The following is an 11,304-nucleotide window of genomic DNA, read 5'->3' on the forward strand; positions in this document are numbered from 1 at the left end:
TCAAGGTCCCTTCCAGTTCTAGGAGATGGGTATATCTCCTATTATTATGTGAAGCGGAAGGACCCCCGCCTCCAAATGCTCAGAGGAGGAGCACTGCCACCTAGGGCAGCAAAAACCCTGGTGCTGCTCCTGCATCTGTGAAACATCCCTGCCCCACAGCAGCACCATCGGACAAGGAGCAAAGGGATCTAAGAGGAGGGTGGAACCCTACTTTGCTGTGTAGCTGTCTTAGCTCTCCCCCAAGCCTCTGCATGGGTGGCAGCTTTGCTGCTCAAGATGGTTGGGCAGGAAAAAGGATTAGGGAGGCTGAGGGAGGCGGGAGCCTCCAGCTCCCTCTGAAATCTCCTGTCAAGCCCCAGAGTTTGCAGCCTTTTTACTTCCAGAAGAATGAGCTGCCTTTGGAGTCTGTCTTTGCCACACACTAGTTCACTAGAAGGCGGGGCTGTGGGACACAAGCCACTCCTTGCCCTGCAGAGATGAGCTTCCTGACATCCCAGAGGATCTGGGAGAGAAAACCCCAGCTGCTCCCCCCGTCCCAACCTGGTCCAAGGTTGCCAAGCCAGCCTACAGCAGCTGTATTTGGTGATGGATTCTGTAATGGCTTTGTCTCATCAGGCCTTCCCTATCCTGTTGCAATTGCAGTGCTAGATACATATTGTAACAACTTGGTGGCCACCTAGTGAGAACTTCACACCCACCCCTGTGCCACACTCCATAACCACTTGGAATTTCTTGGCAACAACAAGGCTGAGAGTACAGGCCCCACGCTGCTTGAGCTGAAAGATAATCATCATGTTGGCAATATAGGGCACATGACACACAGTTGAGCAGTGCTGATTCCATTCAGAAGGGGACAGTGGTAAGTTCACAGAGAGGCTTGCCACCTCATGACTGCATTTTACTGACTGAATATTAGTGTAATGAGAATCGATTCAATAACAGCTATGCCAAAAGATTTACAATATGTGGTTTGTACCCAACTTGAAAAATGAATCTCCTTGCTTGTACCTTCATTTCCCTCTTCCCACCCCCTCCCCAAACCCCAGCCTAGCAGAGCCAGTCTACATTTGATCCAGAGCTCCCTTCGTTTATTCCAAATTAGGAAGAAAAGAAAAGCTAGCTCTGGAATTATGGGCCTGTCTGAAATGGACTGGCCAGGTCTCAGCAGACGGCCCGATCATTTGACAGGTGGATCTTGGTCTCAGAAAATAAAGATTAACTATAATGAGCCAAAGTCAACCCTGGTGTAACTTCACTGCAGGCAACTAAATTGCACTGAGGATTAGGGTGACCAGATGTCCTGATTTTATAGGGACAGTCCCGATTTTTGAGTCTTTTTCTAATATAGGCTCCTATTGCCGCCCACCCCCTCTACTGATTTTTCACACTTGCTGTCTGGTCACCCTACTGAGGATAAATGTGGACCAGACTAGTGTTTGTGTTGCTGGGATCTGTCAAAGATTGTGTACTGTTAGCTGAAATTAACCAGCTCCCTCCATTTCAGGAACAGATTAGAAAAGCGCAAGTGTGGTGCCTGTAGAAGGCTCATTTTTACCCAACTCCCCATGAGTCCTCTCCCCCCTTCCCCCAAAGTTACATACACAGTGTTAATGGCCAAGATTTGCAAAAGGAACGAATGATTCTGGTGCCTTTGCGTCGGGTGTATTCCCAGCTCTGCCACGGCCTTGCTAGCTGACCTTGGGCAAGTCACTTCTCTGCTCTGTGCCTCAGTTTCCTTATATGTAGGACAGGGATAACGGTCCCTCCTCAGTAGAGCACAAAACACTTTAAGTGCTGTTTTCATTATTATGGGTGCCCCCCTTGAGACCCCCCCCACTAGATTGAACTGCCATGAGGACCCATGGCACGAAGTACAAACTGCTTGATGATAATGTGGGGTTCCCCCCTTTACCACAGACTTGGCAGGGGCTCATCACAGATTGCTTCCCACACTGGATGAAAAGGAAAATCCTGTCCACTTTGTCCCTAACTCCCTTTCTCCACCCATACAGCAATCCAGATACACTCCCATTCCCCACACACCTCCAACTGGTTGCCCCCACCACCACCAGCAGCCCCAGGCTGGTGCAGAATAGGAGGAGGTGCTTTTGGGGGCATTGCTGCTGGGAGCCATCCAATTAAGTGGCTCTGACAAAGGCCCCAAGGTTGCCTGAGTCATCCTTGGCTAAACCAACCTTAACTCTGCCCCCAGAACCCCTGCCTACATCCTGCTTCTTCATACCTCACAGCCACACAGCACATAAGGACTGATGCCGCTTCCTCTGCATGAAAGACACTTACTCCAAGCCCACTGTGAGTTAGGGTGGTATTAATTCCACTGAACTGAGACACACAGCCGGGGGACGACTTGTCCAGGAAGACAATGAATGGCACTCAGGAGTCCTGACCCCCAGCCCAGCATTCAGATCAGCCTGCTGTCAGGGATGAGTAATTAAAAGGGGTGGCTAATATACCAGCTTATTAAGCACTCGATTCAGCCAGGCACTGGGCAGCCTCATCAGCCAGTGGAGTTGGGGGAAGAACGTGGAGACCTCTCAGCATAAAGTCCTTAAGGGAACATGAAAACGTTAAAGGAAAGCGCAAGGCCCAGCCAGTGTTTTTATGGGCGGAGAGCACATCTCTCCTGGGGTTCCAGGGAGCTGGGGCGGGAATGAATGTGGGGAAACTGGCGAAGCCGGGGCTTTAGCACTGACACACGTCTCACAGGCCAAATGCTCTTTTGTGCCCCTGAGATGGGACCTCCACAGAGGGAACATTGTGATGAAGTGAGAGGAGCCGGCCCTTCTTGGGCTTCTGCTCCGGGGAGGTTGTGTGGAGGGCAGCCAGTGGAGTCTAAATACCCTCAGCCCCTAGCATCAGGCAGAAGGCAAAGGGCAAGCAAACATGGCTGCACTCCCTCCATGCCGTGCAGGATCAGAACCAAGGCCCGCACTAGCCTTCATTATAGGGCCACACAAGGCATCTCTCCCAGCCCCTCTGATGCACTCCCAAGGGAGGGGATTCAGAAGAGCTCTACCATGCTGTTTTTTAAAGGTACATTCAGAGCCAGTGCAAGGCATAAGCAGACTAAGCAATTGCGTAGGGCCCCGGGCAGCTAAAGAGGGCCCCCTATTCGCTTTTTGTCGTGTTGGGGGGCAAAATATTCCTGCTTAGGGCCCCCAGTGGGTTAGCCCCAGGACTAGGTACAGAGCCACCAGTTAGGGGGTTTGGAAAGTACCAGAGTAGATCTGAAGATCTCCAGTGTTTGCTAATTAGACGTGGGTGGCACAGGCGGGGGTTGCTGAGCAGCAGCTGATACAAAGACAATCAGAGCATTCTTACATTAGAGTTCTGAAGCTGTGATCAGAGATAGTGGAAATACCACTTCACAGACAGGAGGGAACAGTGAATTGCCTGCAGAACATGAATTTTGACCTGATCATGGTACAGTACGTTCCCCACAGTGGGTTTACCAGCCCAGGAATCTGAAGTGCTGTCTTTATCCACAGAACAGGTGCAGCACACGGAACTTCAGAGCAAGCATCTAACACAAGGGGTAGGCAACCTATGGCACGCGTGCCGAAGGCAGCACGCAAGCTGATTTTCAGTGGCACTCACGCTGCCCAGGTCCTGGTCACCAGTCCGGAGGGCTCTGCATTTTTAATTTAATTTTAAATGAAGCTTCTTAAACTTTTTAAAAACCTTATTTACTTTATATACAACAATAGTTTAGTTATATATTATAGACTTATAGAAACAGACCTTCTAAAAATGTTAAAATGTATTACTGGCATGCGAAACCTTAAATTAGAGTGAATGAATGAAGACTCGGCACATCACGTCTGAAAGGCTGCCGACCCCTGATTTAACCCCTACCCATCCCACTGTCCATGCTGCCAGGGTCAGTCCTGATGGCTCATCTAGGGAGGAAAGATTGCCCAGTGGTTAATGTGAAAGCCTGCGACTTGGGAGATCTGAATTCAATCCCCTACTCTGTCGCAAACTGCCTGCATTATGTTGGGCAAGTCACTTACGCCCAGATTTTTAAAGGTGTTTTGCCATTGCTCCATTTAGTGTTGCAAGATCTGAGTGACTTAGATCGCTAAGGCCCATTTTCAGAAGTGACTTAGGCTCCTGATTGCTTAAGTTGCTTTTGGAAATGGGATTTAGCTGCCTAAAGGCCTTGCAGTGCTGAGCAGTGCAACGCCTAAAATTTAAAATCTGAGCCTTTGTCTCTTGGGCCTCAGTTCCCCATAAATGAGGATCCTGTACCTCACAGGGGTGTCGTAAGGAGAAATACCTTAAAGACTTGGAGGTGCAAGCAGACTCTTCTCTGTTGCAGTAAAAGAGTCACTGGCTCCCTTTGCATAGGCTGGTGCGGACCTGGGATGCACCTGCTCTGTAACAAACCCACTGCACGTTCTGGGGCTGTCAGCCGGGCACCTTTTGCAAGTAAAAGTCTCTGGGGCAGGCTGTAAAAGAACAGGCCAGGGGCACAGCACATTAACGCAGCCAGAAATAGACGTGATAATGATACCGGCCCAACAGACAATAAACACGTTCATCACTTACATTCAGGGCTGTTTATAACTCACTCGCCTTTGCCAAGTTAGCCTCTGAGAACTGAACAACTGCACTGGACTAAGGAAAAAAGCCATTAGTTCTAACCCAAGCTCTGGAGAGCAAGGTGCAGCAGGGAATGCTTTGGTGTTATTAAACAGCTAAAATAGTAGCTACTGGAAACCTTCCCCGATCCTTTAACCATGCAGCAGGGAAATGTAAATCACATATGAACATGTCAATACACATATGCTGTGTCTAGTGAGGCAGTAGAGAGCAGGAAGTATTTTGCAGCCTTTCCTGTGACAGTTTCTGCTTCAGAAATTTTTCTGAGAGAGTGGATCTGAGGGGCCAGCTGATCTATATCTCCCAGAATGCACCCGTCTATCATGCTCTTCATTAAGAGCCTAAACTGAAGGCTATGGGAGTCTTTTGGCAGAGTCCAATGGGCTTTGGGTTTGGTCCTACAAGCTCTCCTGCCAACAGGTTCTTGATTCCAGCTTGATTCTGTAAATAACTTGCCTCATTCATCCCACCCCTCAGACCCATGATTGACTCCCTTCCGCTTCTGTCTCGTGTCTTGCCATCCTTACTGCAATTTAAGGATTTGGGGAATAGTGAATCATGAAGATGAGCCTGAATCCTTCCCGCATTGTTAAGCATCACACAGGACCCAAACAAGGCCCCTCCAACCTGGTATCTTGGGCAGCTTGTTACATGTTCTCTGTGTTGTTCATTCCCATATGTTTTCCCTCTCTGAGGACAGTGTGATGGAGCGATTCTTTCAGTCGTCCCCGTCGGTGTGTTGCTCCAGCAGCCCAATGGAACCCCTGCCAAGGCAGACGCTCTAGCTTCAGTCTTACCACATCCCAGATACTTTCATGCTCTCTTTGGGGTAACTTTAGGGTGACCAGATGTCCCGATTTTATAGGGACAGTCCCGATTTTTGGGTCTTTTTTTTAATATAAGCTCCTATTAACCCCCCTCCCCATCCCGATTTTTCACATTTGCTGTCTGGTCACTCTTTAGAGATAAGGGATTGCTGCACTCACTGATGAATCTCGGCGTTTATTTTCACTTCATTCCACTCGCCAGCTCGTATTTTCCCGAGGTGTTTGCTTTTGAAGGCGTTCAGGCGTCTGTCTGTACCAGGGGCCAGCTTGCCACAGAGCCAGTCTCCTGGCAACATGATGAGTGCTGCTGGCCCTGATGGAAGTTGGCTGATTGACTGCGCTACCTGACTGGCAGGTGGAAACTTACACTCAGGAGCAGCCGCAGTCCCATGGCTGCTCAACGGGCTCCTTGTCGGCAGTTGCACTTGGTACTGTCCCTGTCTCCACTGTCTCTAGTCCTGCTCCAGTCCTGTCCTAGCTGGACCTGTTCCTGCCCCAGCACCTGGCTCAATCCTGCCTTCTGACCCTCGGCTCTGACCCTCAGCTACACCTCCTGATCACGACACCGGCTTTCACTTTGGCTCCTGACTCTGACCTTCGGTTTTGCTCCAAGAATCCACCTGTGATAAATGGAAGGGGGGGGAGCTCCCTTTGATGGACACCCAGCCAGCCAGTTAGCTATAAAGTCCCTCTTGGTGGATGTTCTCTGCTTGCTTTACCTGTAAAGGGTTAAAAAAAAAAAGTCCCCAGGTAAAGGAAAGGGAGTGGGCACCTGACCAGAAGAGCCAATGGGAAGGCTAGAACTTTAAAAAAAGGGGAAAAAACTTCCTCTTTGTGTGTGTTGAGCAGCAATGTGTAAGCAGCTTTAAAACCAGGTACGAAAAAGCATCAAATCATACCTCAAACCTAATCATCTAACCCCCCAAATAGGTGAGTAAATCAGGGAATGTCTAGAAAGACATGATTTGGGTTATTTCTTTTATTTCTTATTGGCTTGTGGACTCTTCTGTGCTAACCTCAAATGCCTTTGTTTTGCTTGTAACCTTTAAGCTAAACCTCAAGAGACCTAGCTTGATGCTTAATTTTTGTAAGTGGGTTTTTTAAATCTAGTGTGACAGACCCAGACCAGTGAGGTACAGGAGTCTGGTCCTATTGGCATCCAGCGGGGGTGGGCGGGCGAAGCCCGCCCACTTCTAAAGGGCCTCCCCCCAGCCTAAGGGGAGGACCCACAGGTCTGGGACACCAAATAATTACGGGGGACAACTAATGAAAAAAAACAGGATCGGGAGTGAGGTCATAGGGCTAAACAAAGGGAACCCGATGGGGACACCGAGCAGAGAACCCCGGACAACGCCCACTGCTCCTCGAAGGCGTCAAGGGAGCCAGTGGACGCCGCCCAGAGGAACTCTGCCCGGATGCGAGAGCAGACGGAAGAACGGAAATAGGCCCCACAGTCGCAGGAAATCCCATCGGCCAACCTCCTCTCCCTGGTGTTGTAGATGGTCAGTTTGGCCAGGGCCAAGAGGAGGTTGAGAAAGAGATCCCGCGACTTCGTGGGGCCACGGATGGGGAGCGTGTAGATAAAAAGGTGAGGGGAAAAGTGCAACCAAAAACGCAGGAAAATATTCAGGAGGAGCCGGAACAGGGGCTGCAACCTGGCGCACTCCAAATAAACGTGCGCCAAGGTCTCCTTCGCACCACAGAAAGGGCAGGTGCTAGGGACAGATGTGAACCGCGCCAAGTACACGCCCGTGCTCACGGCTCCGTGAAGGAGCCGCCAACTGATATCCCCGGCGGGCCTCGGGACCAGGGCAGAGTACAAGCTGGCCCACCGGGGCTCCTCACCCTCGAGAGGCGGCAGGAGGTCCCGCCATTTGGTATCGGGGCGGGACGCGAGGGTGAGGTAGTGAAGGGTATGGAGCACGAGCGAGTACAGATGTTTCCGTGGCACGGTCTGGAACAAAACCGGCTGCAGATCATGCAGCCGGCTGGCAGTGAAAGGGTGAGGGGGCCGATTGGGTCCACGGGGCAGGGGCCCGATAAAAATGTCCACGGGGCCTGGGGTGGAGGGTGGGCGGGGCGTGCCCTCTCGCAGGACCCGGTCGAGGTAAGCCCGAGCAGCGGGCAGTAAAGCGGCCTTCACCTCCTGAGGTACGCGCTGGGGAGTACGAGATCTGGAGAGCCCCATGCGCTGAGCGAGCGTCAGGGGATCCAGCCAGTCTCCCCGGTCGTAGTCCAGGAGGTCTCCGACCCTGGTGACTCCCGCCGAGACCAACCTCTGGCACACCGTGGGGGACTCCGCCACCTGCACACGAAGCTGGGGATTGTGTAGCAGGGGCTCTGCGAGGAGGTCAACCCCCACGGTGGCCACCACGGACCTGGTCATTGAAAAGAGCTTCCAGGTCCGGAGGAGGTCTTGGTAGAAGACCAGCAGCCCGGAGAGGTCTCGCGGAAGACCTCTCGGATAGAGGTAAAAGAGCTGCCGGTCGTATCGGAGCCCTCGGAAGCGGCGGAGGAAGGCGTGCGCCAATACGCTCCACGCCGGACTACCCGCACCAAACAGGAGCCTCTGCAGGGCCTGGAGGCGGAAGACATGGACCTGAGCGCGTAAGCACTTCAGGCCCTGCCCCCCCTCCTCCAGGGGCAGGTGGAGGACCCCTGCAGAGACCCAGTGCGTCCCCGGCCAAAAGAACTCCAGAATCACCGTCCGGAGGTTGGCCAGGAAACCCGGGGCCGGGACCAGGGTGGCAAATATACTGGTCACTGGATGAGTAGTTTTCTGTTCCCTGAGTGACCAGAGCTGGCGCTGCACTAGAGTAATCAGGAACCTGCTAGAACCAATTCAGGCAGACAGGCTGATTAGATCACCTGCAGCCAATCAAGGCAGGCTAATCAGGGCACCTGGGTTTAAAAAGGAGCTCACTCCAGTCAGGTGAGGAGGAGCCAGAGGAGAGGAAGTGCGTGTGAGGAGCTGGGAGCAAGAGACACAAGGAGCTGAGAGTGAGAGGCTGTGCTGCTGGAGGACTAAGGAGTACAAGCATTATCAGACACCAGGAGGAAGGTCCTGTGGTGAGAATAAAGAAGGTGTTTGGAGGAGGCCATGGGGAAGTAGCCCAGGGAGTTGTAGCTGTCATGCAGCTGTTACAAGAGGCACTATAGACAGCTGCAAATCCATAGGGCCCTGGGCTGGAACCTGGAGTAGAGGGCGGGCCCGGGTTCCCCCCAAACCTCCCAACTCCTGATCAGACACAGGAGAAGTTGACCCAGACTGTGGGGAAGATCATTGAGGTGAGCAAATCTGCCAATAAGAGCAGGACCCACCGAGGTAGAGGAGGAACTTTGTCACACTAGCAAAAGCCTAAGTTCCAGATGTATTTTCTTTCTTTTTGTTTTTAATAAAATCTTCCATTTTTTAAGAACAGGATTGGATTTTTGTGTCCCTAAGAGGTTTGTTCACATGTTGTTAAATTAGTTGGTGGCAACAGCTGATTTCCTTTGTTTTTCTTTCTCAGCTCTTCCCTGGAGGAGGGGGGAAAGGGCTTGCGGGTACCCCACAGGCAGGAATTCCCAAGTGCGCCTTCCTGGTTTCAAAGGGGTTTTTTTTTGCATTTGGGTGGTGGCAGCATCTATCATCCAAGATCAGAGAGAAGCTGTAACCCTGGGAGTTTAATACAAGCCTGGAGTGGCCAGTATTAATTTTTAGAATCCTTGCAGGCCCCCACCTTCTGCACTCAAAGTGCCAGAGTGAGAAATCAGCCTTGACACCACCCTATCTGGATTCAGCTCCAACTGATAGGCCTGACTGTTGCACCAACCATTAGGCCAAGACTGTCAGTCACTGACAGCACCTTTGGTGGCTTTCCGGCTTTCACATTTAAAGACGCATTCACTTGTGATGAAGAGTATTCATCTGACATAGCTGAAAGCGATTTGTGCATGTGCAGTTTATAGGAATAGAGCAGTATCCCTTGAGCAGACTAGTGGTGCTCACAATATGCTATGATTTAGAAGCCATCAGAAACCACCAAGCAGCCAGCGTATATATGTTCCCAGGCCTTGGCTGTTTTGGTTATTTGGAATGCAGCCGTGTTGGTGTAGTTTCTTCATCCTGGACTTGTTGCATAAACAGCAAAAAACAAAGCAGTGTTGTAGCTTTTGTGCCTTATACTTTGCCCTGGGCTGGGCAAAGGGCAGAGCTATATCTGTTTCCACAGAGCCTCTACATCCCAGCATAACAAAGGTGTATCCCTGCTCAGTGGTAAACAATTTTGCTACATTTGGTGCTGTGCGGCAGCCCACAGACCTGACTACAGGTCAGATTTCCATCTGCTGTGCTGCAGCCTCTGCTCCCTGCTGGAGAACATCCTATAAAGATGTTTATTCATTGTGGGTTTTCAGGGCCAGACTCCTGGCAACATCCAAGTGTTAATGTCCAGCACGTACACTTCTAATGGCCACTGGCAGGCTTCTTCTGCATCTCCATCATGCTGCGTCCTATTGGACACCCTGTGTGAAGTATACGGGCTGTTAGCACTCGGGCAGCGTGTATGAGTGTGTGTTTACCTGGGAAGCAGGATACCCTCCTCCAGGACCAGCTCAGGGAGACCAAACGGCAGGATGCGACTCTGCTGTGAAGCAATGGGGACAGTGAGTGTGTATCAGTGACCCTGGGAGCTCTATCCCCGCCACACCCACCTCGCAGTGTGGCAGGCAGCATTGTCAGCTTCTGGCCTGCTCCCACTGACGTCAATGTGAACAGAATCACAGCTTTTGGCAAAGGTTCTGATCCTGCAAGGTGCTGAAAGACCTTCATGCTCACTGAAGGCAAGATGGATCCTGGCAGCATCAGACCCTTAGACAGTCAGGTCTTCAGAGGACAGTCTTGTTACCATGCACACCTTTAGCACTACAGTCAGGACTAGTAACAACTTCCCTTGGGTGTGACCCACAGGCTGAGCCTGCTAGGTGCCCAGCACCAGCAATGCCCACATGTTTTAATGGGAGTTGCAGGTGCTCTGCACCTCTCCAGATCAGGTGCCTAATCTGCATATGTGTAATTTGCATCAATTTAAGTAAACTCACAACTATCAAAATTGCTTGTACAATGACGATGCCTATTGGCCACGAAGATCTCAGTCCTCGCCCAGGTTCCACACTTCATTAGGCAGCCACCAGCCAGGAAAACAGTCCTCCCTGGGGTGACCTGGACTGGGCCGGCTCCAGGCACCAGTAAAGCAAGCACGTGCCTGGGGCGGCACACATTAAGGGGCGGCATTCCACCCATTCTTGGGGAAGCTTTTTTTCTTTTTTTTTCCTTTTTTTGCTTGGGGCGGCAAAAATGGTAGAGCTGGCCCTGGACTGGACCTGGATATTGGTTTGCATTACTGGATCACCTAGAAGACCCGTGCATGGACCAGACCCACATTATGCCAGGCCCCAAAGGGCTTTCAATTTAAGACAGGAGACAACAGAAAGATCCAGACAGACAGGGGAGAACAGGCAAAGAAGGAGATAATAGAGTCAGCACAACAGGCAGTGGTCTCAGCATTTCCTTCTGTCTCCAGGAATAGCTGGGTAGCAATTGATTGCTGGTTGAACTTACCGGTCATTTACAAAACCCACAGCTGCCACTGACCAGCTCTGCCTACTCCAAGGTCAGATACAGGAAGGCTGTGGCAGAGCCAGAATTTGCCCATACAGTGCTTTAACCACAGATTTCCCATCCTGTGATCACCACAGATTTGTTGCACACTCAGCTGCCCACTTCCCGTTGAGGAATCAATATTTCCATTTATAGGAATGACTGATGCCTGCAGAATGTTACAGCAAACTCCGTGCGCGCATGTTAATG

The sequence above is a fragment of the Gopherus flavomarginatus genome, chromosome 3, assembly GCF_025201925.1.
Source record: "Gopherus flavomarginatus isolate rGopFla2 chromosome 3, rGopFla2.mat.asm, whole genome shotgun sequence".
In the NCBI taxonomy this organism is placed as follows: domain Eukaryota; kingdom Metazoa; phylum Chordata; order Testudines; family Testudinidae; genus Gopherus; species Gopherus flavomarginatus.